Source organism: Salvelinus alpinus, chromosome 3 (genome assembly GCF_045679555.1).
Source record: "Salvelinus alpinus chromosome 3, SLU_Salpinus.1, whole genome shotgun sequence".
Lineage (NCBI taxonomy): Eukaryota > Metazoa > Chordata > Actinopteri > Salmoniformes > Salmonidae > Salvelinus > Salvelinus alpinus.
In genome coordinates this window covers 19,045,994-19,073,939 of record NC_092088.1, presented here as the reverse complement: position 1 = coordinate 19,073,939, position 27,946 = coordinate 19,045,994, and the positions used below count along the sequence as shown (strand labels likewise).

General features: G+C 42.6%; 1 protein-coding gene across 2 annotated transcripts in view; it reads left to right on the top strand.

Annotated features, from left to right (window-relative positions):
- LOC139570182 (zinc transporter ZIP11-like) overlaps positions 1–27,946 on the top strand; it is a 144,278-nt gene that overhangs the window by 40,404 nt on the left and 75,928 nt on the right. The window lies entirely within an intron of this gene.

Genomic DNA, 27,946 nt, shown 5'->3' with positions numbered 1-27,946 from the left:
GAAGGTTTTCCCATCTCCACAGAGGAACTCTGGAGCTCTGTCAGAGTGACCATCGAGTTCTTGGTCACCTCCCTGACCAAGGCTGCTCTTCACCGATTATTCAGTTAGGCCGGACGGCCAGCTCTAGGAAGAGTCTTGCTGGTTCCAAACTTCTTCCATTTAAGAATGATGACGGCCACTGTTCTTGGGGACCTTCAATGCTGCAGACATTTTTGGTACCCTTCCCCAGATCTGTTCCTCGACACGATCTTGTCTCGGAGCTCTACGGATAATTCCTTCGACCTCTTGGCTTGGTTTTTGCTCTGACATGCACTGTCAACTGTGGGACTTTATATAGACAGGTGTGTGCCTTTTTCCCTCTGATGCCCAATCAATTGAATTTACCGCAGGGGGACTCCAATCAAGTTGAAGGAACATCTCAACGATGACAAATGGAAACAGGATGCACTTGAGCTAAAATTCGAGACTCATAGCAATGGGTCTGAATACTTATGTAAATAAGGAATTTCAGTTTTTTATTTTTTATATATATATTTATATTAGCAAAAATGTCTAAAAGCATGTTTTTGCTTTGTCATTATGGGGTATTGTAAGGCTTGAACGTTACAATAAGGCTGTAACGTAACAAAATGTGGAAAAAGTCAAGGGGTCTGAATATTTTCCGAATGCACTGTAAACAGTCTGTTACCTGCAATTGCACTTTGACCAACCCATATGCGGATTGAATCCTACTGCAATGATAGGGTGGTACCTTTCCCCATGTATTGAATGCCCCGTTCTCACCGAGCCTAAACAAACTATATAAACCCCGAACCCAAACTGTAATACACCCAAAAAATAACACTCAAAGTTGGAGGATTTCAACTCTCCAATATTGGCTCTTAAGTCTGCATAACCACTCTATTGCCTCATCATTTATACATATGAAAATCATTAAAAGAATATTGAGGCTCTTCCACCTAAGATCAAGCTTGGGCACCAATATAGATTCACACAGATCTCAGCCTCAGCTATTGTCACAGTTACTGTAGCAAGAAAAATAATACAAATTACAATAATATTACTGAACAAGAGCACTTAAACTCACAGATCTGAATAAAGTTATCCAATGCTGCAAAGGTGCAGCGTAAAGTAATTTAACCGAAAGAGTCGATAAATGCAGCAGCATTTTCACGTGTGTAAAGTTTCTTAGGCGTTCCGTTGTCCATAATCTTCAATGTGGCACGGTACAGCGTTGCGTAGTCCATCTTCATTCTCTTTAGTCGAGCTGTCACCTAATCAAACATCTTGCGTCTTCGTATAACCGTGGAGTAGTCATTGAAGAATGAGACCCTTGGTCCTTGGCGCTGACTACCGTCATATCCGATGCGTCTGGCCGCGTCCATGACGTGCTGCTTGTCGGTGAAGTTGTTGAACATTTATAACCCTTGGTTGTGGTTGCTACCGGGTATTGATGTTTGAGAGCGATGTGCTCTATCCAGCTTACACGTCAAGCTCTGATATCCATCTGTAGGTAGCCAGGAATCCATTCCTTCAATCATTTAACTGAGCGTTTTTGGGAGACCCACCACATGGATATTGCATCTGCGTCCTCGATTATCCAAGTCATCAATGTGCTCCACCATTTCGCACACCTGTTTCTCAAGTGCCTTTATGTTAGTGTCCGTTGATGTAGTTGAAGTTTCCACAGTAGCAATTCTTCCTTCTGCCTCATCAACACGCTTGGCAACCTTCTGGAGTTTGGCTGAATGGCCTGCTATTGCTTTCAAGACTGTTCCTATCTTGAAATCTTTCACTTTAGTAATGTTATTAGTCTTCTTTTGGATCACCAGATCCATTGTCCATGAATCCGCAATGGTGTCAGCTTCGCTAATGTTACTTAGCTCATCCTGCACATCTACAGGGGTGGTGGTTTTGATCGAGTTCTTAGTAGTTCTGCTGGGCATGTTTTAGTTAAACTATCCCCAATTTAATGGAATTGCAACCCTCTGCATGCACAGTGCATTCTTCCATCATATGTGCAGTGCACTCTTTTCATCACATGTACAGCTGATTCTCAAGATCTTGCACACTAATAAGATGCTTTTGAGCCCACACTACTACATTGTCTGAGTCAAGGACTACATGCTTTCTGGTAAGCTTAGATTACAATACTGGGTTGGGTGAATATATTTTATATGACATCATTTTTTGTTAACTAGTAAAAAGTAGCCTACAGCAAAGTGTTTAAATCATTTCTAACTTGTTAACAATTTCTGCTAGTTAGTTTTTGCTACCATGTGGGTTGTAGCTTGAGCCTGCTAACTGTGGAGTGTTACTTCACCTTTTTCCATACATGTTTCATTTTAAAACATTGTTAAAGGAATTGCATTCCTATATGTTCATCAACCAATTCAATTAAAACACTCTGCCCAATTCTAAGAATTTGTAAGATACTTATTTGCATAAAATGGACAGAAACCAGTCTCAAAATCAATCAATCAATAGCGTTTATTCTCGAGAGTACTGCCCATAAAATCATGTACATTAGTTTATATACCTCATTATTTCATCATAACTGTCTCTCCTCCTCTCGGATACAATGGCAATATAGTTCACAAGCCTTCCCACATTGTCTGCCACCTGTTAAACAATCTACTACTAGCCCAAGGTCTCTCCCCTCCCTGGGTAGAGACAGAATGTCCTGTAAGGAACACAGCATTCCAGCCGGTCTGACGATAGCTTCATTTGTTTCTAACAAGGAACAGAAAGTCCTTGTTCTAATTCTTGACTAAAACTACACACATTATATTCAGTATTATGATTATAATAAGATTCATACATCCATACAGTAACATAGTAGTATTCCGGTTAGTTATAGTTCTAAGTTAAATGTATACTTAATTTAGTCATTATTCATAAAAATCCCATAACAAACATTTATCTTACAAAGGAGTTGTTTAATCTAACTGCTTAACTATTTATCTGTACATGGAATTGTATTTGTTTTTTTAACTCATTTTCCCCCTAATCTTTACAGTAAAATGCCACGGGCACTATTTGATCTGTGGAGACATTTCACTGCAGCTAATGTAGAAGGAAAAGCTGTGTACATTTGCAAATACTGTGCCAAATCATATGTGAAGAATGCAACAAAGATGCAGAATCATCTGGCCAAGTGCATAAAGTTCCCTCAGCGCTCAACAACAAGCAACCTCTGACCAAAGTGCCTCTATCTCTATTCAAGGTGAAAATGATGCATCAGACATCTTATCGATAGCAACAGCTCATGGTCCTCCTGGAATCAATGTTTTTGTGACTCAATGGAGGAACGTAGTCAGAGAAATGCTGATGAATGTTTTGCTCGAGTTGTGTATGCAACTGGTTCACATCTGATGCTCACAGGCAATGTGTATTGGAAGAGATTTCTGAATGTTCTTCGCCCAGCATACACCCCTCCAACCAGACATGCTTTCTCTACTCATTTGCTGGATGCAGAATTCAACAGAATTCAAGTGTAGGTCAAGCAAATCATAGAGAAAGCAGGCCTTATTGCAATCATTTCTGAAGGGTGGTCGAATGTTCGTGGGCAATGAATAATTAACTACTTCATCTCCACCCCTCAACCAGTATTCTACAAGATCACAGACACAAGAGACAACAGACACACCGGTCTCTACATTGCAGATGAGCTGAAGGCAGTGATCAATGACCTTGGACCACAGAAGGTATTGGCACTGGTGACAGAATGCTATGAACATGAAGGTTGCTTGGTCTAAAATGGAGTCCTACCCTCACACCACACCCATTGGCTGTACTGCTCATGCATTGAATCTGCTCTTCAAGGACATCATGGCACTGAAAACAATGGATAAACTCTACAAGAGAGCCAAGTTAATGGTTAGTTATGTGAAGGGTCATCAAGTTATAGCAGCAATCTACCTCACCAAGCAAAGTGAGAAGAATAAGAGCACATTGAAGCTGCCCAGCAACACCCATTGGGGCCGATATGGACAGCCCCATCAAGAGGAGCCTCCTGGATGATGTATTTTGGGAGAGACTGGTAAGCAGCCTGAAACCTATAGCAGTAGCCATTGCACGGATTGAGTGAGACAATGCCATACTGTCTGATGTTCAGACTCTGCTTGTGGATGTAAGAGAAGAAATCTGTACTGCCCTGCCCACTTCACTGTTGCACCTAGCAGAGGAAACTGCAGTTCTGAAATACATAAAAAAGTGTGAAGACTTCTGCCTGAAGCCCATACACGCCACAGCGTACATGTTAGACCCCAAGTATGCTTACAAGAGCATCCTGTCTGGTGCAGAGATCAACAAGGCCTATGGTGTCATCACTACCGTGTCTCGACACCTTGGCCTGTTCTTGACAGTCTGGCGACGTACACTTCCAAGCAAGGGCTTTGGGATGGAGATGCAATATGGCAGTCGTGCCAACATATCTCATCAGCCACCTGGTGGAAGGGACTTTGTTGATCTGAGGCTCTTCCCCTGTTGCCACCATTGTCCTCCAAATCTCACCAACATCAGCCGCCTCATAGCGCAGCTAGTCCTTGTTTGGGAACACACACCCCAAAGCAGGCAACAGGCTGACCAATACAACGGTTGGAAAATTGGTGGCCATCCGGGCAAATTTAAGGCTTTTTGAGCCTGATAATGAGCCATCCTCAACAAGTTTGGAAAGTGACAGGGAAGATGTGGCCTCAGTCTGATGTAAAAGAGGTGGACATTGAGGAGGTCCAGGGGGAAGACATGGAATCCTGAGAGGAAGACAACCAAAGCTTTAGTTTCATTTTACAGATGTATGTTGAAAACGTTTTTGGGAGATGCGATGGATCATTGTGTATCTTTCAATATTCCCTTTTGTTGTTCAGTGAAATCATCCCATGTGAAGAGTCAACTCATTTAATTAAAGTTGAATTGGTAACTACAGTAATCCCTCGTTTATCGCGGGGGTTACGTTCCGAAAATGACCCGCGATAAGTGAAATCCGCGAAATAGATTTTTTTTTTTTTTTTACAATTAGCAACTATTACATGTATACAAATACAGTGACTCACGTGTAGGCCGTTTCGTCGACATTATGGGTTTAGGAGATGTTCGAAATTACAAGATAATTTGGCCAACTTAATGTAAATTTGCCAAGCTGTTTTATGTACGTACACATAACTGCACGAGACGACAAAATGATAGCACAATTCGTAGCATGTTTTGATACAAGAAGCGGGAGTGAGTTTTTAGCGAATCAGAATGCAGAGCACAATGCACCAAAAAAAAAAAAAAAATGCATTATGAAAATCCGCGAAATAGCGAATCCGCGATAAGTGAACCGCGAAGTGGCGAGGGATCACTGTAAATCATTTTTTAAATTTCTATTGGAAGGATTTAATCATTTGCAATTATGTCTACTTATGATGAGGTAAAAGGTTTATGTTTCTGTCTCCATATGATATGGTAAATATATCCAATGCAAAAAACATCTACATTTAAATGGTATTAATTTGCATATATTTCCTTTAATTCCCACGGAATGTTTCCACCTCTGAATATTCCCCAAAATGTGCAACCCTGCTGAAGAGTCACTTTAGGGGTCGCTGGCAAGTATCAACATGGGCTTTGAGTCCAAGGAAAATACAAACAAGATCTTTGGTTTACTTGTTCTGATGCGATACCATGGACGTATACTGTATAACTACGTTGTATGTTTTATGAATAGCACAGGGATGTAGGAGATTGACTTTCTTCAGTCAGTTCTACATCTTTTATAAACTAGTCAACACTTGCTGTTCGGTCGTCAATCAAAGCACAGTAAGTGGCCTATGCGCGTAGTATCCGTGGCTCTATATGTTTATGAAACTCGCAAAAGAAAAGAAATGAATGTGCCACGTACCGCAGAATGACAAACCAGCACTGTTTCTCTGTCATCGCTCGCTTTGTGACTAACAGGCACCAGTCCTATCACTAGAAGATGCATATCATTCGTTCTAGCGGGAGAAGGCTAAACCGACTTTTCTGACTAGCGAATTGAAACTTTTAAATGGAAAGAAGTTAATTTAAAAGTGGGAAAAGCAGCTTACAATGAGTCTTATCGGCTATTTAGCCCGACGCCCGCGCTTGTGGAAGACAATGGTGGAAGTGCTTTTCATTCTCTGTCACCTATGGGCTAATAGAATGCATTGCCCGCGGGCGTTTCTGTTCGACTACAATTACAGCCCCTTGTAGCCTCGTTAATCCTTGGGCTGAGGCTCTTGGTCACAGCCGTGTCCATTTGGGGAACGGAACAGAAATCACACACCTGAGATGAATGCCTTCTAACTCTTCCTGTTCGTATCTGTCTATTGTCTATCATGCGCTCTCTTCATCGCTCTCTCTCTCTTTTTTCACTCTTTCTCGCTGTTTTTTTTCTCTTTCTCTTTTTTCTCTTTCTCGCTCTGATGAGTATTGCCTTGTTCTAAGAACACATTGCTTCTATAATTAATGTTGGGCCTCTGTTTCTCTCCATCTCTAACACAGCAGACAAGCATTCGAGCTGCTTGTGGCGACTTTGTCTGCTCAGTTAGGCACATAGTCTACCATTTGTCTCATCTCTCATTTAATTGGAACCACTTCACAGAAGTAAATAGATAAGCTATTTCAAGTATTTTTCTCTCTTTTATCCGAAGCGCAGTTTAACGGTAGATCAGAACATTCATCTTTTCCATTGACGTTTGTTGGCTACTACATCTGAATAGTGTAATGTAACATTTCTCGTAGACAATATTTCATTTAGTAACGTAATATATGTGCCATAATTCCTCAGCTTTTCTGGCCATGGTGTGTTCATATTCCAGAAGTAGCCATACTACTGTACAATTGACCATGTGCATATTAATGTGCAATTGTTTTTGTCTGTCAGACACGGTCAGATACAGCAAATATCACTGCAAAAGAAAACATTCTGCCAACCCCTCCAAAGACATTTGATCAAGTTCGCCATGTACTGTATTGCTTTTTCCTTAGATATTGCCTCGGCCTAATTCCAATATGTCCAAAGTATGGGTGTTTTTTCAGGTGGAGTTATAATGCTTGTTCACGACAGGTCAGATTTCGGGGAAACATGCGTATGTATGTATGGTGCGCACCAAGTTTTATGAATCTCAATGTTTTTGTGTCTTTTCAGAAATGGCTCACACAGATCATTTGAGTTAAATTTACGCAATGGTTATAAATGAGGCCCCTGGTGAGTGACCTCTCACCCTGGCTAATCAATGGAACCCAATCAATGGAACTACCAGGTGCAAAAGTAAACCCGAGGTACTGTGGACTTCTGAGTAGCCCTGCTCTTGCATCTTGTCATCACCTTCTGCATTATGTAGTGACTGCCACACAACACAGACTAACACTGGAGGCCGGGTGGGCTTTTGTTTGGAACAAGCCTCAGTACAGCCCTTCACAACCCTTCCTTTGTCCGTATTTCATCGACAAAGTGTTTCCAAGTGGCTCCGCGTCTAGGAGCAACAGAAGCTCAGGTGTGAGGTTCTCAAAGGCACAGAGGGGTTAATCACAATTGATCTAGCTGGATGTTTGTGGTCTCAACTATGGGATTCTCTGTGGAGCTCACCCGTGAATACATACACACCCACACACCTCGTTCCAACTGATAATCACTTTTTATTTGTGTGGTAATCCTGTCTTTCCACGCCAGTTCACTATGACCAACAGCCCATGGCAATTGTAATGGTCTGAGGCGCACTGTTCTTAGAGCGTCTTACCATGGCAACTGCATTATGACTCGGAGGAGTAATCGGCCATAGGGGGAATGAGCTTTAAAGTGAATCTGTGTGTGTCTACTTGTGCTTTGACAATCCATAGATCCCCTGGCCAGCCTTGGGGTCTATACCATACCGAGTCGACACAGGCCCAGCCGATATACGGTTATGCTTGAGCTGTTTTTGAAAGAGATCAAATATGAGCAGTCACAGCATTTAGAGGACCACTGCTCGGCAACCGGTGCCATGACAACGAGCTCAGCCTCTTTAGATGGCTAGATGCTGAAATTGTTAGAGTAGTTCATTGGTCGTTCACTCATATATTTAAGGCATCCACTTGAGGGTCTTTAAATTGTCAGTCAAACCCCCCTCTACCCTGATTGCAAGTGGGTGATGTGCTTATTAATGCTAAATAGCTTTGAAAAAACTGATCTGTCATTTGTTTGGAGCAGTTAAACGAGACGATCCCTCTCAAAGTTTGCACTGAGGGGGGTGGGCCTATTTAGTTTCAAAATTGGAGCAGATAATTGCAATTCAGACTTGATGAGAAGAAGGAACACATGCTTCGCCTCCATAATTTCTATGCTGTTAACAAGGAAGCAGAATTAATAGAGCAGCCATTTGATGGTGACCATAAATAATAGGCTGACTGTTCTAGCTTGGGTGTAGATCAGCTTTAATATTGAAGATCGATTGTGGTGTCCATCAATGTAATTGTCTGCATAATTTCCAATCCCCAAAATATATTTTTTTCTAAATGTGTGTGTGTGTGTGTGTGTTGAAGTCTTAAGTTAACATAGACTTAGGTTGGAGTCATTAACTCGTTTTTCAACCACTCCAGAAATATCTTGTTTACAAACTATTGTTCTGGCGGTTAGGACATCTACTTTGGTTAGATGTCCTAACCGCCGGTTAGATGTCCTAAAGTCGGTTAGGACATCTACTTTGCGCATGACACAAGTCATTTATCCAACAATTGTTTACAGATAGATTATTTAACTTATAATTCACTGTATCACAATTCCAGTGGGTCAGAAGTTTACATACACTAAGTTGACTGTGCCTTTAAACAGCTTGGAAAAATCCAGAAAATGATGTCATGGCTTTAGAAGCTTCTGATGGGCTAATTGAGATCATTTTAGTCAATTGGAGATGTACCTGTGGATGTATTTCAAGGCCTACCTTCAAACTCAGTGCCTCTTTGCTTGACATCATGGGAAAATCAAAAGAAATCAGCCAAGACCTCAGAAAACAAAAGTGTAGACCTCAAGTCTGGTTCATCCTTGGGAGCAATTTCCAAACGCCTGAAGGTACCACGTTCATCTGTACAAACAATAGTACGCAAGTATAAATACTATGGGACCACGCAGCCGTCATACCGCTCAGGAAGGAGACGAGTTCTGTCTCCTAGAGATGAACGTACTTTGGTGCGAAAAGTGCAAATCAATCCCAGAACAACAGCAAAGGACCTTGTGAAGATGCTGGAGGAAACCGGTACAAAAGTATCTACAGTGGGGAGAACAAGTATTTGATACACTGCCGATTTTGCAGGTTTTCCTACTTACAAAGCATGTAGAGGTCTGTAATTTTTATCATAGGTACACTTCAACTGTGAGAGACGGAATCTAAAACAAAAATCCAGAAAATCATATTGTATGATTTTTAAATAATTAATTTGCATTTTATTGCATGACATAAGTATTTGATCACCTACCAACCAGTAAGAATTCCGGCTCCACAGACCTGTTAGTTTTTCTTTAAGAAGCCCTCCTGTTCTCCACTCATTACCTGTATTAACTGCACCTGTTTGAACTCGTTACCTGTATAAAAGACACCTTACCACACACAATCAAACAGATTCCAACCTCTCCACAATGGCCAAGACCAGAGAGCTGTGTAAGGACATCAGGGATAAAATTGTAGACCTGCACAAGGCTGGGATGGGCTACAGGACAATAGGCAAGCAGCTTGGTGAGAAGGAAACAACTGTTGGCGCAATTATTAGAAAATGGAAGAGGTTCAAGATGACGGTCAATCACCCTCGGTCTGGGGCTCCATGCAAGATTTCACCTCGTGGGGCATCAATGATCATGAGGAAGGTGAGGGATCAGCCCAGAACTACACGGCAGGACCTGGTCAATGACCTGAAGAGAGCTGGGACCACAGTCTCAAAGAAAACCATTAGTAACACACTACGCCGTCATGGATTAAAATCCTGCAGCGCACGCAAGGTCCCCCTGCTTAAGCCAGTGCATGTCCAGGCCTGTCTGAAGTTTGCCAATGACCATCTGGATGATCCAGAGGAGGAATGGGAGAAGGTCATGTGGTCTGATGAGACAAAAATAGAGCTTTTTGGTCTAACTCCACTCGCCGTGTTTGGAGGAAGAAGAAGTATGAGTACAACCCCAAGAACACCATCCCAACCGTGAAGCATGGAGGTGGAAACATCATTCTTTGGGGATGCTTTTCTGCAAAGGGGACAGGACGACTGCACCGTATTGAGGGGAGGATGGATGGGGCCATGTATCGCGAGATCTTGGCCAACAACCTCCTTCCCTCAGTAAAAGCATTGAAGATGGGTCGTGGCTGGGTCTTCCAGCATGACAACAACCCGAAACACACAGCCAGGGCAACTAAGGAGTGGCTCCGTAAGAAGTATCTCAAGGTCCTGGAGTGGCCTAGCCAGTCTCCAGACCTGAACCCAATAGAAAATCTTTGGAGGGAGCTGAAAGTCCGTATTGCCCAGCGACAGCCCCGAAACCTGAAGGATCTGGAGAAGGTCTGTATGGAGGAGTGGGCCAAAATCCCTGCTGCAGTGTGTGCAAACCTGGTCAAGAACTACAGGAAACGTATGATCTCTGTAATTGCAAACAAAGGCTTCTGTACCAAATATTAAGTTCTGCTTTTCGGATGTATCAAATACTTATGTCATGCAATAAAATGCAAATTAATTACTTAAAAATCATACAATGTGATTTTCTGGATTTTTGTTTAAGATTCCGCCTCTCACAGTTGAAGTGTACCTATGATAAAAATTACAGACCTCTACATGCTTTGTAAGTAGGAAAACCTGCAAAATTGTCAGTGTATCAAATACTTGTTCTCCCCACTGTATATCCACAGTAAAACGAGTCCTATATCGACAAAACCTGAAAGGCCACTCAGCAAGGAAGAAGCCACTGCTACAAAACCGCCATAAAAAAGCCAGACTTCGGTTTGCAACTGCACATGAGGACAAAGATCATACTTTTTGGAGAAATGTCCTCTGGTCTGATGAAACAAAAATAGAACTGTTTGTCCATAATGACAAACATTATGTTTGGAGGAAAAAGGGGGAGGCTTGCAAGCCGAAGAACACCATCCCAACCGTGAAATACTGGGGTGGCAGCATCATGTTGTGGGGGTGCTTTGCTGCAGGAGGGCCTGGTGCACTTCACAAAATAGATGGCATCATGAGGTTGGAAAATTATGTGAATATATTGAAGCAACATCTCAAGACATCAGTCAGGAATTTAAAGCTTGGTCGCAAATGGGTCTTCCAAATGGACAATGACCCCAAGCATACTTCCAAAGTTGTGGCAAAATGGCTTTAAGGACAACAAAGTCAAGGTTTTGGAGTGGCCATCACAAGCCCTGACCTCAATCCCATAGAAACTGTGTAGGCAGAACTGAAAAAGGGTGTGCGAGCAAGGAGGCTTACAATCCTGACTCAGTTACACCAGCTCTGTCAGTAGGAATGGGCCAAAATTCACCCAACTTATTGTGGGAAGCTTGTGGAAGGCTACCCAAAACGGTTGACCCAAGTTAAACAATTTAAAGGCAATGCTACCAAATACTAATTGAGTGTATGTAAACTTCTGACCCACTGGGAATGTGATGAAAGAAATAAAAGCAGGGGGACAGGGAATTTTCACTAGGATTTAATGTCAGGAATTGTGAAAAACTTGAGTTTAAATGTATTTAGCTAAGGTGTATGTAAACTTCCGACTTCAACTGTATATATATCAGTCAAAAGATTGGACACCTACTTTTTCAAGGGTTTTTCTTTATTTTTACTATTTTCTACATTGTAGAATAATAGTGAAGATGTCAAAACTATGAAATTGAAATAAGACATATGGAATCCTGTAGTAACCAAAAAAGTGTTAAATAAATCACAATATATTTGAGATTTTTCAAAGTAGCCACCCTGTGCCTTAATGACTACTTTGCACGCTCTTGGCATTCTCTCAACCAGCTTCATAAGGTTGTCACCTGGAATGCATTTCAATTAACAGGTGTGCCTTGTTAATCGTTAATTTGGGGAATTTCTTTCCTTTTTAATGCATTTGAGCCAATTAGTTGTGTTGTGACAAGGTAGGGTTAGTATACAGATGATGGGGCTATTTGGTAAAAGATCATGTCCATATTATGGAAAGAACCGCTCAAATAAGCAAAGAGAAACAGTCCATCATTACTTTAAGACATGAAGGCCAGTCAATGTGGAAAAGTGCAGTTGCAAAAACCATCAAGCGCTATGATGAATCTGCCTCTCATGAGTACTGCCACAGGAAAGGAAGACCCAAAGTTACCTCTGCTGCAGAGGATACGTTCATTAGAGTTACCAGCCTCAGGAATCCACAATTAACTGCACCTCAGATTGCAGCCCAAATAAATGCTTTCAAGTGTTCAAGTAACAGACACATCTCAACATCAACTGTTCAGATGAGACTGTGTGAATCCGGCCTTCATGGTTGAATTGCTGCAAAGAAACCACTACTAAAACCCACCAATAATAATGAGAGACTTGCTTGGGCCAAGAAACACGAGCAAGTCTGAGTCCAAATGTTAGATTTTTGGTATCAACCGCCGTGTCTTTGTGTGACACAGAGAAGGTGAATGTATGATCTCTGCAAGTGTAGTTCCCACATGAAACATAGAGGAAGAGGTGTGGAGGTGCTTTGCTGGTAACACTGTCTGTGATGTATTTATAATTCAAGGCACTCTTTACCTGCATGACTACCACAGATTTCTGCAGCAAAACTCCATCCCATCTGGTTTGCACTTAGTGGGACTATCATTTGTTTTTCTACAGGATAATGACCCACCACACCTCCAGACTATGTAAGGGCTATTTGACCAAGAAGGAGAGTGATGGAGTGCTGCATCAGATGACCTGGCCTCGACAATCACCTGACCTCAACCCAATTGAGATGGTTTGGGATGAGTTGAACCGCAGAGGGGAGGAAACGCAGCCAACAAGTGCTCAGCATATGCGGGAACTCCTTCAAGACTGTTGGAAAAGCAATCCAGGTGAAGCTGGTTGATTGAATGCCATGTGCAAAGCTACTTTGAAGAATAAAAAATATAAAATAGATTTTGAATTCTTTAACACCTTTTTTGGGTTATTACATGGTTCCGTATGTGTCATTTTATAGCTTTTGTCTTCACTATTATAATACAATTAATAAAGAAAAACCCTTGAATGAGTATGTGTCCAAACTTTTGACTGGTACTATGTATGTATGTACAGTGGGGCAAAAAAGTATTTAGTCAGCCACCAATTGTGCAAGTTCTCCCAGTTATAAAGATGAGAGGCCTGTAATTTTCATCATAGGTACACTTCAACTATGACAGACAAAATGAGAAAGAAAAATCCAGAAAATCACATTGTAGGATTTTTAATGAATTTATTTGCAAATTATGGTGGAAAATAAGTATTTGGTCACCTACAAACAAGCAAGATTTCTGGCTCTCACAGACCTGTAACTTCTTCTTTAAGAGGCTCCTCTGTCCTCCACTCGTTACCTGTATTAATGGCACCTGTTTGAACTTGTTATCAGTATAAAAGACACCTGTCCACAACCTCAAACAGTCACACTCCAAACTCCACTATGGCCAAGACCAAAGAGCTGTCAAAGGACACCAGAAACAAAATTGTAGACCTGCACCAGGCTGGGAAGACTGAATCTGCAATAGGTAAGCAGCTTGGTTTGAAGAAATCAACTGTGGGAGCAATTATTAGGAAATGGAAGACATACAAGACCACTGTTAATCTCCCTCGATCTGGGGCTCCACGCAAGATCTCACCCCGTGGGGTCAAAATGATCACAAGAACGGTGAGCAAAAATCCCAGAACCACACGGGGGGACCTAGTAAATGACCTGCAGAGAGCTGGGACCAAAGTAACAAAGCATACCATCAGTAACACACTTCGCCGCCAGGGACTCAAATCCTGCAGTGCCAGACGTGTCCCCCAGCTTAAGCCAGTACATGTCCAGGCCCGTCTGAAGTTTGCTAGAGAGCATTTGGATGATCCAGAAGAAGATTGGGAGAATGTCATATGGTTAGATGAAACCAAAATAGAACTTTTTGGTAAAAACTCAACTCGTCGTGTTTGGAGGACAAAGAATGCTGAGTTGCATCCAAAGAACACCATACCTACTGTGAAGCATGGGGGTGGAAACATCATGCTTTGGGGCTGTTTTTCTGCAAAGGGACCAGGACGACTGATCTGTGTAAAGGAAAGAATGAATGGGGCCATGTATCGTGAGATTTTGAGTGAAAACCTCCTTCCATCAGCAAGGGCATTGAAGATGAAACGTGGCTGGGTCTTTCAGCATGACAATGATCCCAAACACACCGCCCGGGCAACGAAGGAGTGGCTTCGTAAGAAGCATTTCAAGGTCCTGGAGTGGCCTAGCCAGTCTCCAGATCTCAACCCCATAGAAAATCTTTGGAGGGAGTTGAAAGTCCGTGTTGCCCAGCAACAGCCCCAAAACATCACTGCTCTAGAGGAGATCTGCATGGAGGAATAGGCCAAAATACCAGCAACAGTGTGTGAAAACCTTGTGAAGACTTACAGAAAACGTTTGACCTCTGTCATTGCCAACAAAGGGTATATAACAAAGTATTGAGAAACTTTTGTTATTGACCAAATACTTATTTTCCACCATAATTTGCAAATAAATTCATATAAAATCCTACAATGTGATTTTCTGGATTTCCCCCCCCCCCATTTTGTCTGTCATAGTTGAAGTGTACCTATGATGAAAATTACAGGCCTCTCATCTTTTTAAGTGGGAGAACTTGCACAATTGGTGGCTGACTAAATACTTTTTTGCCCCACTGTATGTATGTATGTGTTTATGTGTGTATGTGTATGTGTGTGTGTATACGTCCTCTCACTGTCAACTGTGTTTATTTTCAGCAAACTTAACATGTGTAAATATTTGTATGAACATAAGATTAAATAACTGAGACATAAACTGAACAATTTCCACAGACATGTGATTAACAGAAATGGAATAATGTGTCCCTGAACAAAGAGGGGGTCAACATCAAAAGTAACAGTCAGTATCTGGTGTGGCCACCAGCTGCACTAAGTACTGCAGTGCATCTCCTCCTCATGGACTGCACCAGATTTGCCAGTTCTTGCTGTGAGATGTTACCACACTCTTCCACCAAGGCACCTGCAAGTTCTTTGGAGGAATGGCCCAAGCCCTCACCCTCTGATCCAACAGGTCCCGGACGTCCCCAATGGGATTGAGATCCGGGTTCTTTTCTGGCCAGGGCAGAACACTGACATTCCTGTCTTGCAGGAAATCACGCACAGAATGAGCAGTATGGCTGGTGGCATTGTCATGCTGGAGGGTCATGTCAGGATGAACCTGCAGGAAGGGTACCACATGAGGGAGGAGGATGTCTTCCCTGTAACGCACAGCGTTGAGATTGCCTGCAATGACAACAAGCTCAGTCCGATGATGCTGTGACACACCGCCCCAGACCATGACAGACCCTCCACCTCTAAATCGATCCCGCTCCAGAGTACAGGCCTCGGTGTAACGCTCATTCCTTCGACAATAAATGCGAATTCGACCATCACCCCTGGTGAAACAAAACTGCGACTCGTCAGTGAAGAGCACTTTTTGCCAGCCCTGTCTGGTCCAGCGACAGTGGGTTTGTGCCCTGAGGCGACATTGTTGCCGGTGATGTCTGGTGAGGACCTGCCTTACAACAGGCCTACAAGCCCTCAGTTCAGCCTCTCTGACTATTGCGGACAGTCTGAGCACTGATGGAGGGATTGTGCTTTCCTGGTGTAACTCGGGGAGTTGTTGTTGCCATCCTGTACCTGTGTACTGGATGTACCGATCCTGTGCAGTTGTTGTTACACGTGGTCTGCCACTGCGAGGACGATCAGCTGTCTGTCCTTCCTCCCTGTAGCGCTGTCTTAGGCATCTCACAGTACGGACATCGCAATTTATTGCCCTGGCCACATTTGCAGTCCTTATGCCTCCTTGCAGCATGCCTAAGGCACGTTCACGCAGATGAGCAGGTACCCTGGGCATCTTTCTTTTGGTGTTTTTCAGAGTCAGTAGAAAGGCCTCTTTAGTGTCCTAGGTTTTCATAACTGTGACCTTAATTGCCTGCTGTCTGTAAGATATTAGAGTCTTAACGACCGTTCCACAGGTTCATGTTCATTAATTGTTTATGGTTCATTGAACAAGCATGGGAAACAGTGTTTAAACCCTTTACAATTGAGATCTGTGAAGTTATTTGGATTTTTACGAATTTTCTCTTTGAAAGACAGGGTCATGAAAAAGGAACGTTTCTTTTTTTGCTGAGTATATAACATTCTATTGGCTGCAATAATTTTGTATAATAATTAACATTTCCAAACAAAGTTTTGATGCCATTGTTGTTTTGTGTATCAGTTCATAAACCATGTGCCTTGTAATCGGTACATCGAAAATCTCTTCCCAACTATTTTGCCATGTACATGGCACAGCTGTACATTTTTTGGTATTTTAATGAAACTGGTATACTTTTTTATTCATCACATTAAACTGAAATTGCAACCAACGTTTTATGGCTTGTTTTAAAAATAGTGATATTTTGGAGAGGTTGTAATCTGAATAGAGGGAAAGCCTTTAGTGAGAAGTATTTAAATATTAAATATTTAATAATTTCTGCTCTCCGAATTCATATTAATTATATTAATAGGCCCGTATAATTTTTCTTCTGGCTTTCCATTCCGAATAAAATTGAGTATTTTTTGCTCATATCATTAAAACAACAAGTCGCTAGGTGTAAGCAAGGCCTTAACCCTTGTGTGGTGGTCATGTTTTTGTTATTCACCTAATGTTCGCGGGTCTGGACCCACAACATTATTGGGGTTTTAAAACAATTCAGCCATAGCAGTTTACGTAAAAATACTTAATATTTAGATGTTGACTTATATCAATTACAAGCAATATAGACAGCATACATGGTTAATATTTGCCATTTTACCTCTAGATCACATTTATCAATAAAAGCGCAATTTTTTCAAGTGATCAAGACGTGTGGAATAAATCATGTTTATTTTTAAAAGATATAAATGAAACAAGGTTTTCATCAGTATTGATGTTTATTGCTTTGAACTGAACAAATTGGAAGGACATATTTGACATACAGTATTTTATGGAAATGATAAATGGGCCCCATTGAACACAAATTAATACCGGTCTACACACCACATGAGGGACATAGTTTTACTGTGTGTGTTGCAAATGTATTTCTTGCACTTGATGCATGTGTACTGTCTCATCCTGTCCTTGCGTCCACACACATCGCAGCGCTTCTTGTTTCTACCGGCTACAATCTAAAATGATGAAAACACAATTTTACTAACATCTCACTCACTCACATATACAGTTACATCAGGCCAAGGTAGAAGAATCAGACACACACACATGCAACAACTTCACTCGCACTTCCGGTATTGGTTCTGTGGGTCGGGCGGATGGGGCACCAGCATCATCCTCCTGAATCCTCCTCATGATGGCTGCAGAAGGCTGCAATATATCCACGTAGTTGTGGTCCTTGGGATATGTTGCCTCTGGATTTGAGGTCTTACCAATGCCTTGCCCATCTCCTCGAGAATGAGCCAGCAATTCTGGAACTTCCCTCTGTTCCAATCTGGGTTCAACGCCATCAAGATGACAAACGCGTTGTACGCCGAGATGTCCAAGATGTTGAAGAATATCACAAGTGGCCAGCGTAGGGTTCTTCTTTTGCAGCTCTAGCCAGTTGCCAGCTTGTCTAATTTGTCCACCCCTCCTTTGTGGCAATGTAATCCATTATTTCTGTTTTTTTGTTCCTGAACACAAATTTTCCCATCCGTATGCAGCGTACTCATGAGTATGACATTTTTGCCTTTCTTTGGCATGTAGGATACTAGGGATGTGTCGACCGTGAACACAAACTTAGAGGAATTGATAGGCCTGTTCTGTGTATTCAATAGCTGAGGTGGGAGCTCTGGCTTGTTTTTTCATACTGTTCCTACCATCGTCAGCTTCCTCTTGAGGAGCTCCTGCAAATTAAAAAAGTTATCACGTGATGTTGTGGCCACAGTGTCCCTGTGTCATGTCCAGGACAACCTTCATCCCTTGGTTCTTCTCAGGTGTTCCTCCATCTGGCTTCCCCGTATACACTTGCATGTTCCACGCACATGAAGCAGCGTCACAGGCAGCCCAGATCTTGATTCCATTTTTTGCGAGTACATAACGTTTAGACGTTATGTACTGCCTTAAGGTGCAAGGGCCCCTAGATTGCATAATCATCAACAGTACCGTTGGGCCCAGGGTTGTAAAACAGGGAAGGCGGTCCACCCACTTGTCCCACACTGACCTGATTGCAGCTAGTTTGTCTCTCTGCCGGCGGGCTGGTCTGGTGTCTCGGTTATCGAAGTGGATAATCCAAGAAATAATGTGGACGTTTTCTAGAGACATTGTTGCACGGAAAAGTTATCTGACCGTTTCTGCATCCCACAGGGATTCTGTGGATTCTCCATTGGATCTGAAAACACCAGCAAGGATTAGAACCCCAAAGTATGCATTCCGCAATATTAAGCCGTTCCACCCCTAAAAAAAATAAAAAAATAAAAGTATATATTTAAATGAGTTTGGTCCATCTCCTTCCATCTCGCTCCAAAAACATGCCTTCCCTACAAATTAGTGCAGTCCAGAATGATTTTCTGGATGGTGTCTGTGATGAACAGTTCAAAAGAAGACTTCATGTCCTAACCGCCATCCGCATTGGCCCTGGTTGCATCCTTATCACATTGGCAGCCATGCATTCCTTGGGCAAGAAGACCATTTAATTTCAATTTTTTTTTTACATCCATTTTTCTCCTGCAGGCTGCTGATGAGCTGGCTGCTGACAGGCTGGTCCTGGGGCTGGCTGAGGGTCATCCTCTTCTTCCAACTCACTGTCAACTCACGCTCCTTCCACACTAGCTTCTCTCTCTGCAAAAATAACTTCTGCTCTCTGTGCAGAGTTTTTTTGCCATACTGATTGACTGTGGTAAGGAGCCACACATTCAAAGCTATTTTATTTGTTGTATCCCTCCCCAAACTTGCACCTGTCTGGGGTAGAGTGTGGGAAAATACTGTTTTTTTTTTTTACAATGTATCGAAATAATGTGTTGTAATCACATTGTGTAGGTTCCTGCAAGACATTGTATTGTTTCTCACACCACAAAGGGTAGGCAGGGAGACGGACAGGTTTTTGGTGCTATGTTGAAATAGCACCTACACACACACGCACAGTGTCCGCTCAATGAAAATGTGTTATTTTTACATGTTCTTCACAGGAAATGAGCCAAGGCCAATGAGTCTCAGGTTAAAAAGATAATTCATTGTATCATTTTTATTTGTTGTAAACATTGAAAATGGGTCCCACATACCTGAACACCACACAAGGGCTAAATAAATAGTTAAACTGGGATATGACTTGATAGGGATGTGATACGAGTTAGGAACGTAAATTCACTCTGGCTATCTACTCCGATTTCAGAGCGCTACCGTCTGAGTGTGCCAGAGCGCAGAATAACTAATGAATTTACGAACGCTCAACTCGTGTTGAATATGGCCTTTGTCAGCAAACGTTGGCAAAAAAGTGTAATTCAATTGTTGCTCAGTTAGTCACCATAACATGAAAACAGCCTAACCAGCTCTGCTAGGGCGAGTGAAATGGTCAGAGTGAGGCGTTCTCTCAATTTTGTCTGGAAGTAGCTAGCAAGCTAGCCAACGTTAGACAGTTAGCTTGGGTGCTTGACTGTCGTTGTGAGGTCAATGCTCGGATCAACCCTACTCCTCGGCCAGAGCGTCCAGCACTCCGATAGTCCGTTCGTAAATTCAGAGCGTTTTGCTATCTGACATCGCTGTGAATTTTATGAACGCCCAGAGCGCACTCTGGCACTCCAGATTGAATTTACCAACACACATTTCCATGATGGCAAGATCTTATCCATTTTTGGCAATTTCTATTCAAATGTATTGTAGTGAGATCATTTCTTTTGGGATATGAATACCGAGCATGTCCACTTCACCCTCAGACCATTTTATTGGAAAACTACAGGGAAATGTAAAAGTTATATATGTTTTGTGATTCAATATGTCATTGATCATTTGGAAGACCCATTTGTGACCAAGCTTTAAATTCCTGACTGATGTCTTGAGATGTTGCTTCTATATATCCACAATTTTCCCGCCTCATGATGCCATCTATTTTGTGAAGTGCATCAGTCCCTCCTGCAGCAAAGCACCCCCACAACATGATGCTGCCACGGTCCTTCACGGTTGGGATGGTGTTCTTCGGCTTGCAAGCCTCCCTCTTTTTCCTCCAAACATAACAATGGTCATTATGGCCAAACAGTTCTATTTTTGTTTCATCAGACCAGAGGACATTTCTCCAAAAAGTACGATCTTTGTCCCCATGTGCAGTTGCAAACCGTAGTCTGGCTTTTTTATGGCGGTTTTGGAGCAGTGGCTTCTTCCTTGCTGAGCGGCCTTTCAGGTTATGTCGATTATAGGACTCGTTTTACTGTGGATATAGATGTATTTGTTTCCTCCAGCATCTTCACAAGGTCCTTTGCTGCTGTTTTGGGATTGATTTGTACTTTTCGCACCAAATTACGTTCATCTCTAGGAGACAGAACGTGTCTCCTTCCTGAGCGGTATGACGGCTGCGTGGTCCCATGCTGTTTACACTTGCGTACTATTGTTTGTACAGATGAACGTGGTACCTTCGGGCGTTTGGACATTGCTCCCAAGGATGAACCAGACTTGTGGAGGTCTACAATTTATTTTTCTGAGGTCTTGGCTGATTTCTTTAGATTTTCCTATGATGACAAGCAAACAGGCACTGAGTTTGAAGGTAGGCCTTCAAATACATCCACAGGTACACCTCCAATTGACTCAAATTATGTCAATTAGCCTATCAGAAGCTTCTAAAGCCATGACATCATTTTCTGGAATTTTCCAAGCTGTTTAAAGGCACAGTCAGCTTAGTGTATGTAAACTTCTGACCCACTGGAATTGTGATACAGTGAATTATAAGTTAAATAATCTATCTGTAAACAATTGTTGGATAAATCACTTGTGTCATGCACCAAGTAGATGTCCTAAACCGACTTGCCAAAACTATAGTTTGTTAACAAGAAATTTGTGGAGTGGTTGAAAAACAAGTTTTAATGACTCCAACCTAAGTGTATGTAAACTTCTGACTTCAGCTGTACGTACAGCAGGCCTGTTTGATTTGAATACTATTCTCCTTAGGGAAAATAAAGTTCATCTTATCAAGGTCAAAGGTTAAACTTGTTGTCCTCTGTGACCCCCCCCCTCATCTCTCAAGGGATGTTATGTTATCTAAAGAGTTTTTTTTTAAGACCATGACCCATCCGTCAAAGGGCTAAGTATAATTAAGTCCTTTTAATGATTACTGTGGTAAACTGTTTATAATGGCGCATTTGGCCTTGAATTTATCCCTCTCTCACTTTGTCCCCCTGCTCATGGCTTTCCAAACTCCTCATTCCCTCTCGCCTTCTCTCCATCTCTCTGTGGTACCCCAGAGACCTGTCCTTACACAGTAGCTTTTCCCATGTGGTTTGTCTGGATTTAAACGCTGTTTGTTGGCAGTTTGTGACCAGTCGTGCTAAGGTCTGGGAGGCTGCTGTAGAGAAGGGTCCCACGGTACCACCACAGACCTCAAATACCCCCCCTCGTCTCTGTCCAGCACCCAGGGTCCAGCTGCTCTTTCACCCTGTAATTGACTGGGCTGGGAGTTTTACGCTGGATCTGATGGTCTGCCCAATGAGTTATCCAACAGTTTCTCTGTTATAGTACATATACTGAGTATATATAAACATTTGGAACACCTTTTGCCCTCAGAACATCCTCAATTCGTCGGGGCATGGACTCTACAATGTGTCAAGCATTCCACAGGGATGCTGGCCCATGTTGACTCCAATGCTTCCCACAGTTGTGGCAAGTTGGCTGGATGACCTTTGGGTGGTGAACCATTCTTGATACACACAGGAAACAGTTAAGCGTGGAAAAAACGCAGCGGCGTTGCACTTCTTGACACAAACCGGTGCGCCTTGCACCTACTACCATACCCCGTTCAAAGGCACTCAAATCTTTTGTCTTCTCCAGTCACCCTCTTGAATGGCGCACATAGACAATCCATGCCTCAATGCTTAACAATCCTTCTTTAACCTGTCTCCTCTCCTTCATTTGCACTGATTGTGTTCCGAAGGTTTTGTACACTCCGTGTACTTCAAACTGAATTCTCAGCATCTGCACTACTGAGTAATGTCTCCTCAACCCGGTGTGATTGGTGATGTATGGGGGAGTCTCAGTAGTGACATCAACTACAGTACCAACCATGTAAGTGGCTCAGTGACTTTTCATCTTCTACTGAGCTTATCTTACAAACCAGGAACAGGATGCCTGTGAGATTCGAATCAATTGCTAAAAGGATTATTCAAATCCCACTCCTCTCAGTAATACTTTCACGTTCGAAGGTGTGTTTAAAAAAAAGTTTTTACGATGTTTACATTTTAAGCCTATATCTAGAGTCCAATTCCTGCTAGTGATTATAATATGCATTTCATTTAAGTTAAGTTTCACAAATGAAGATAATCTGGCAGTTGTTCAGTGCCAGGGGTCTTGTGGAGGAGCTGCTAGAGAGATTGGTTCTGGTAATTACACACACCCAACCAGTATTCTGCTAATTAATAACACACTCCTTCCAACTTCCTGTGTAGCCTGTGTGTTTGTGACCAGAGGGGTCAGCTGGTCTTTAGAGCAGCAACACAGGGGCGAACTATAGTCTTTCACCTCACAGATTACCATAAATGCAAAGTTGAAATAATGACATGTGCTCCTTCTTATTCTCTGAGACGTTACATGCAAACGTACCATGTCATTTGATATCAACATGAGAACACAAAGAGCACTCTCACCCAGACCTTCTGTGTACTTTATCTATAATGGCTACAAAACAACAGTTGACGGTTTTATCTGCTCAACATTTCCGAGATAGTCATTCAATGATGAAGCAACAAGTCACGAGAGTGTCCGTATGGCAGTTAGCCTATTGGTATTGCTGTGATGCAGTCAAAGGTGTTAGGCTAAGCGAGCGCAGTTAGAACACAGGTTGATCAATCAGATTGTATGGCCGGAACCAGTTGTATTTTATTTTATAGACCACAGAATACAGCTAAGCAGTGCATTAGCACAGCATCACATCTTCATACAGATCTTCAAGCTTTTCCTCCTCACCCTTTCCTCAGGGAGAGGGTTCACCCCTCTCCCCGCTGGTGGACTCGTCCTTCTTCCTCTGGCCAGTAGAATCCAACAGGTAGTCAGAATTACGACAACCAAGGTGAACGCAACAAACAGGACAATGCGAGTGAAGTCCATGACAACACTGAGGCCGTGCGTTTACATCATCTTCCCGACAGTTCTTCAACCTGGGCTTTCTTTCTCTGGTCACGTAGAGCTGCAGAGGCCGGCTGGTCCTTGAGTCTGGATCACGGTAGTCAGCCGGGGAGGACAGGGAGATGGGCTGGAGGGTCAGGTAGGACACCCTGGGCCAGTGTGGTTCCAGGTGAGGGCCCAACCTGCGGGGGCACACAGGTAGAGTTGCTATCCGCCCTGCCCCAGGCCACTGTGGGCTCCAACCTGTCACTGTACCACCTCACCCTACAGGACAGAGTGACGGAGCTGGAGACGGGGGAGATCCACCAACAGCCTCAGAAACTTCACAATCTCTCACATCGTTGACAATGACCTGGATGGGACAGCTCATCCAAATATCGTTTATTTTTGCGAATAGCCTTGGTCTCAACTGTACGGTCCTGCATCGTCCATAGATACAGTATGTTGTTGGAATGAAGGAACGAAATGCCAGATCTGTTTGTCCACTGGGTTTGGACGTGGATTTGACCTGTGCGGTTCAGAGTAGTAAAGTTGTTGAATTCTGTTTTGACCATGCACTTTTTGGCGGGACACTGCAGAAGGAGTGCTTTTAATCTTCAGATGCTTGTGGACGAAAGCTGTGAACAACACCGTGTGGCAAGGTACTCTGGGCCCAAAATCAAAGTCCTGTTTACATTTGTCATTTAGCAGACAGTCTTATCCAGAACGACTTAAGAAGTGGTCTCAATCTCTGCTTATTTTATTTATATATATATATATATATATATATGTGTGTGTGTGTGTGTGTGTGTGTGTGTGTGTGTGTGTGTATATATATATGTATGTATTTTATATTTGAGGAGCAGTGAGCACCACAGAACAAGAGCGTTGCGCTCCTTATCCACAGAACTGGTTGGTATACTATAAGCTATTTGATAACTTTAGATAAGGACATATTGTTAAACATTCGTTTGACATAGGCCTAGGGAATCATGCGCTGGTCTGCTCATTGTGCATCCTGTGACCACATGGATCAATGTCACACATACTGTCATATTGTTCTCGTGCCCTTTCAGCTCCCAGCTCATACTGTGAAACAAGGGGCCTGTGGTTTTGAGATATTTCTATACCCTCCGTATAGATCTTCTGGTCTTTCTTTTCCAAGTCTTTACTCTCGTCAAAGACAGTGCACACAATCCTGATCTAATGGATTATGTTGGGCAACATTCACAGACCGAATGCAAAAATATCACTTATTTTTACGAATAGCCTATGCAGGATGTATGTTAACCTATGCAATGTATGTTAGCCTATGCTATGTACAGTTGAAGTCAGAAGTTTACATACACCTTAGCCAAATACATTTAAACTCAGTTGTTCACAATTCTTTATTTTAATCCTAGTAAAAATTAGGATCACCACTTTATTTTAAGAATGTGAAATGTCTGAATAATAGTAGAGAGAATGATTTATTTCTGCTTTTAATTTCTTTCATCACATTCCCAGTGGGTCAGAAGTTTACATACACTCAATTAGTATTAGGTAGCATTGCCTTTAAATTGTTTAACTTGGGTCAAATGTTTTGGGTAGCCTTCCACAGGCTTCCCACAGTAAGTTGGGTGAATTTTGGCCCATTCCTCCTGACAGAGCTGGTGTAACTGAGTCAGGATTGTAGGCCTCCTTGCTCGCACACGCTTTTTCAGTTCTGCCCATACATTTTCTATAGGAATGAGGTCAGGGCTTTGTGATGGCCCTCCAATACCTTGACTTTGTTGTCCTGCCACAACTTTGGAAGTATCCTTGGGGTCATTGTCCATTTGGAAGACACGTTTGCGACCAAGCTTTAACTTCCTGACTGACGTCTTGAGATGTTACTTCAATATATCCACATAATTTTCCTACCTCATGATGCCAACTATTTTGTGAAGTGCACCAGTCCCTCCTGCAGCAAAGCACGCCCACATCATGATGCTGCCACCCCCGTGCTTCACGGTTGGGATGGTGTTCTTCAACTTGCAAGCCTCCCCCTTTTTCCTCCAAACATAACAATGGTCATTATGGCTGAACAGTTATTTTTTTGATTCATCAGACCAGAGGACATTTCTCCAAAAAGTACGATCTTTGTCCCCATGTGCAGTTGCAAACCGTAGTCTGGCTTTTTTATGGCGGTTGATATAGGACATGTTTTACTGTGGATATAGATACTTTTGGTGTTGTTCTGGGATTGATTTGCACTTTTCGCACCAAAGTACGTTCATCTCTAGGAGACAGAACGCGTCTCCTTCCTGAGCGGTATGACTGCTGCGTGGTCCCATGGTGTTTATACTTGCGTACTATTGTTTGTACAGTTGAACGTGGTACCTTCAGGCATTTGGAAATTGCTCCCAAGGATGAACCAGACTTGTGGAGGTCTACATTTTTTTCCTGAGGTCTTGGCTGATTTCTTTAGATTTTCCCATGATGTCAAGCAAAGAGGCTCTGAGTTTGAAGGTTGGCCTTGAAATACATCCACAGGTACACCTCCAATTGACTGAAATTATGTCAATTTGCCTATCAGAAGCTTCTAAAGCCATGACATTTCTGGAATTTTCCAAGCTGTTTAAAGGCACGGTCAACTTAGTGTATATACACTTCTGACCCACTGGAATTGTGATACAGTGAATTATAAGTTAAATAATCTGTTAACTCCAACCTAAGTGTATGTAAACTTCCGTCTTCAACTGTATGTTAGCCTATGTATTGTCATTTGCGAGATCTTATTAAATGATTATGTATATGGTTATATATGGATTTCTATGCTTCTTTCCTTCTACCTGGGAAGTTAGAGGTGTGTGTGTGTCTGTGTGTGTGCGGGAACGGCCGCATGAATAAAGGAACATGACATGCAAAGCTTTTTAGACATCTGGCGGTGAGTGAACTGAGGTCTTGGCTCAGACACTTGACTTGGTCTTTACTGTCATCACGTAGATCAGTTGATGTGGGCTTGTGTCAAGTCTTAACTCATCATTACTCTCGGACAACAGGCACCATGGCTCATTTATCCTTCCATATGCCTGGCTGCGTAGGCTGTGTGTGTAGTGTAATAGGCAGTCTACACAACCACTGTGTGCTTGTTAGTTTGTCTCTCTCTCTCTCTCTCTCTCTCTGTCTCTGTCTCTGTCTCTGTCTCTGTCTCTGTCTCTCTCTCTGTCTCTCTCTCTGTCTCTCTCTCTGTCTCTCTCTCTGTCTCTCTCTCTGTCTCTCTCTCTGTCTCTCTCTCTGTCTCTCTCTCTGTCTCTCTCTCTGTCTCTCTCTCTGTCTCTCTCTCTGTCTCTCTCTCTGTCTCTCTCTCTGTCTCTCTCTCTGTCTCTCTCTCTGTCTCTCTCTCTCTGTCTCTCTGTGTCTGTGTCTCTCTGTGTCTGTGTCTCTCTGTGTCTGTGTCTCTGTCTCTGTCTGTGTGTATAAATAAATCTTTGCGTGGGTGCATCAGGCCGTTTGTGTGTCGCCCCCCAGCCCTGTGTTTTCTGTTTTCCATGTCGTTAATTAAGATGTAGGAGACTGTGATTTCCTGACAGGATTTCCCACTGGATCCCAACCGCACCTGATGGCTTCCTCAATCAACGGCCAATTTGAAAAGGCAGGGCATCGACAGTTGTCGAGACACCACCACCTCTAGTGAGAGCAAGCTTTGTTTCCACTTTCTCCTGATAGTTGACTACTTATGTGTCTTGCCTGGCCTATCATATGTCTTTATATTTATTTTATGTTAGGTGGTTTGATACATCTGGTATTATAAGTAGAAACTAGGTTCACACCTCATGCCTCTATTCCTCTACCAAAGGTATCGTGCAACACTGTGCTTCAGATAAATCAACATAAGGAGCATAGTTAAAGGCCATGGAACACATTTTTCTAATATGACTTGCTCATGCGTTTGTCTGGTACAGAAAGCAGCTGCAGGACTAGGAATGAAGTACATTCTTGCACATGTGTTGGTGTATCTGTGTCGATATGTGCCGTCTGTGTGTGTTTGTTCATCCCTTAATGTGCAAAGCCACATGCATTTCCTCACTCATTATAGTTATCAGACATGCCATTAATTTCTCTGTGAGAGAGACCGGGTGGCATGGTGGAGTGTGCATAGCAACAATCATCTGGGCCCATTTCTCTCATGTATTCAGGGGGCAGGAAGCAATCATTGTTGACTGGATGTCTCAACAGGTGGATTTGTTTAGTGCCTACAGTGATCCTGGGGAGTGTGACATCATCCACTGGAATGGCTGTCCTTGGAGCTCTGGGCTGTAGCTGTTAAGAAGGCGACAGGTGTTCTTTTGGAATGATACAATTAAATCCAGACAAATACAGTGTTTATATAATATTTATAGGCCTAGGTCTTTGTTCTTTTTATATGAACTGGAATGTGTTCTAGACTCATTTCCAGCCACGTGTGATGAACACATGTAATGAGTGCACACCGCTCCTGGGTGGTGCGCAGCGGTA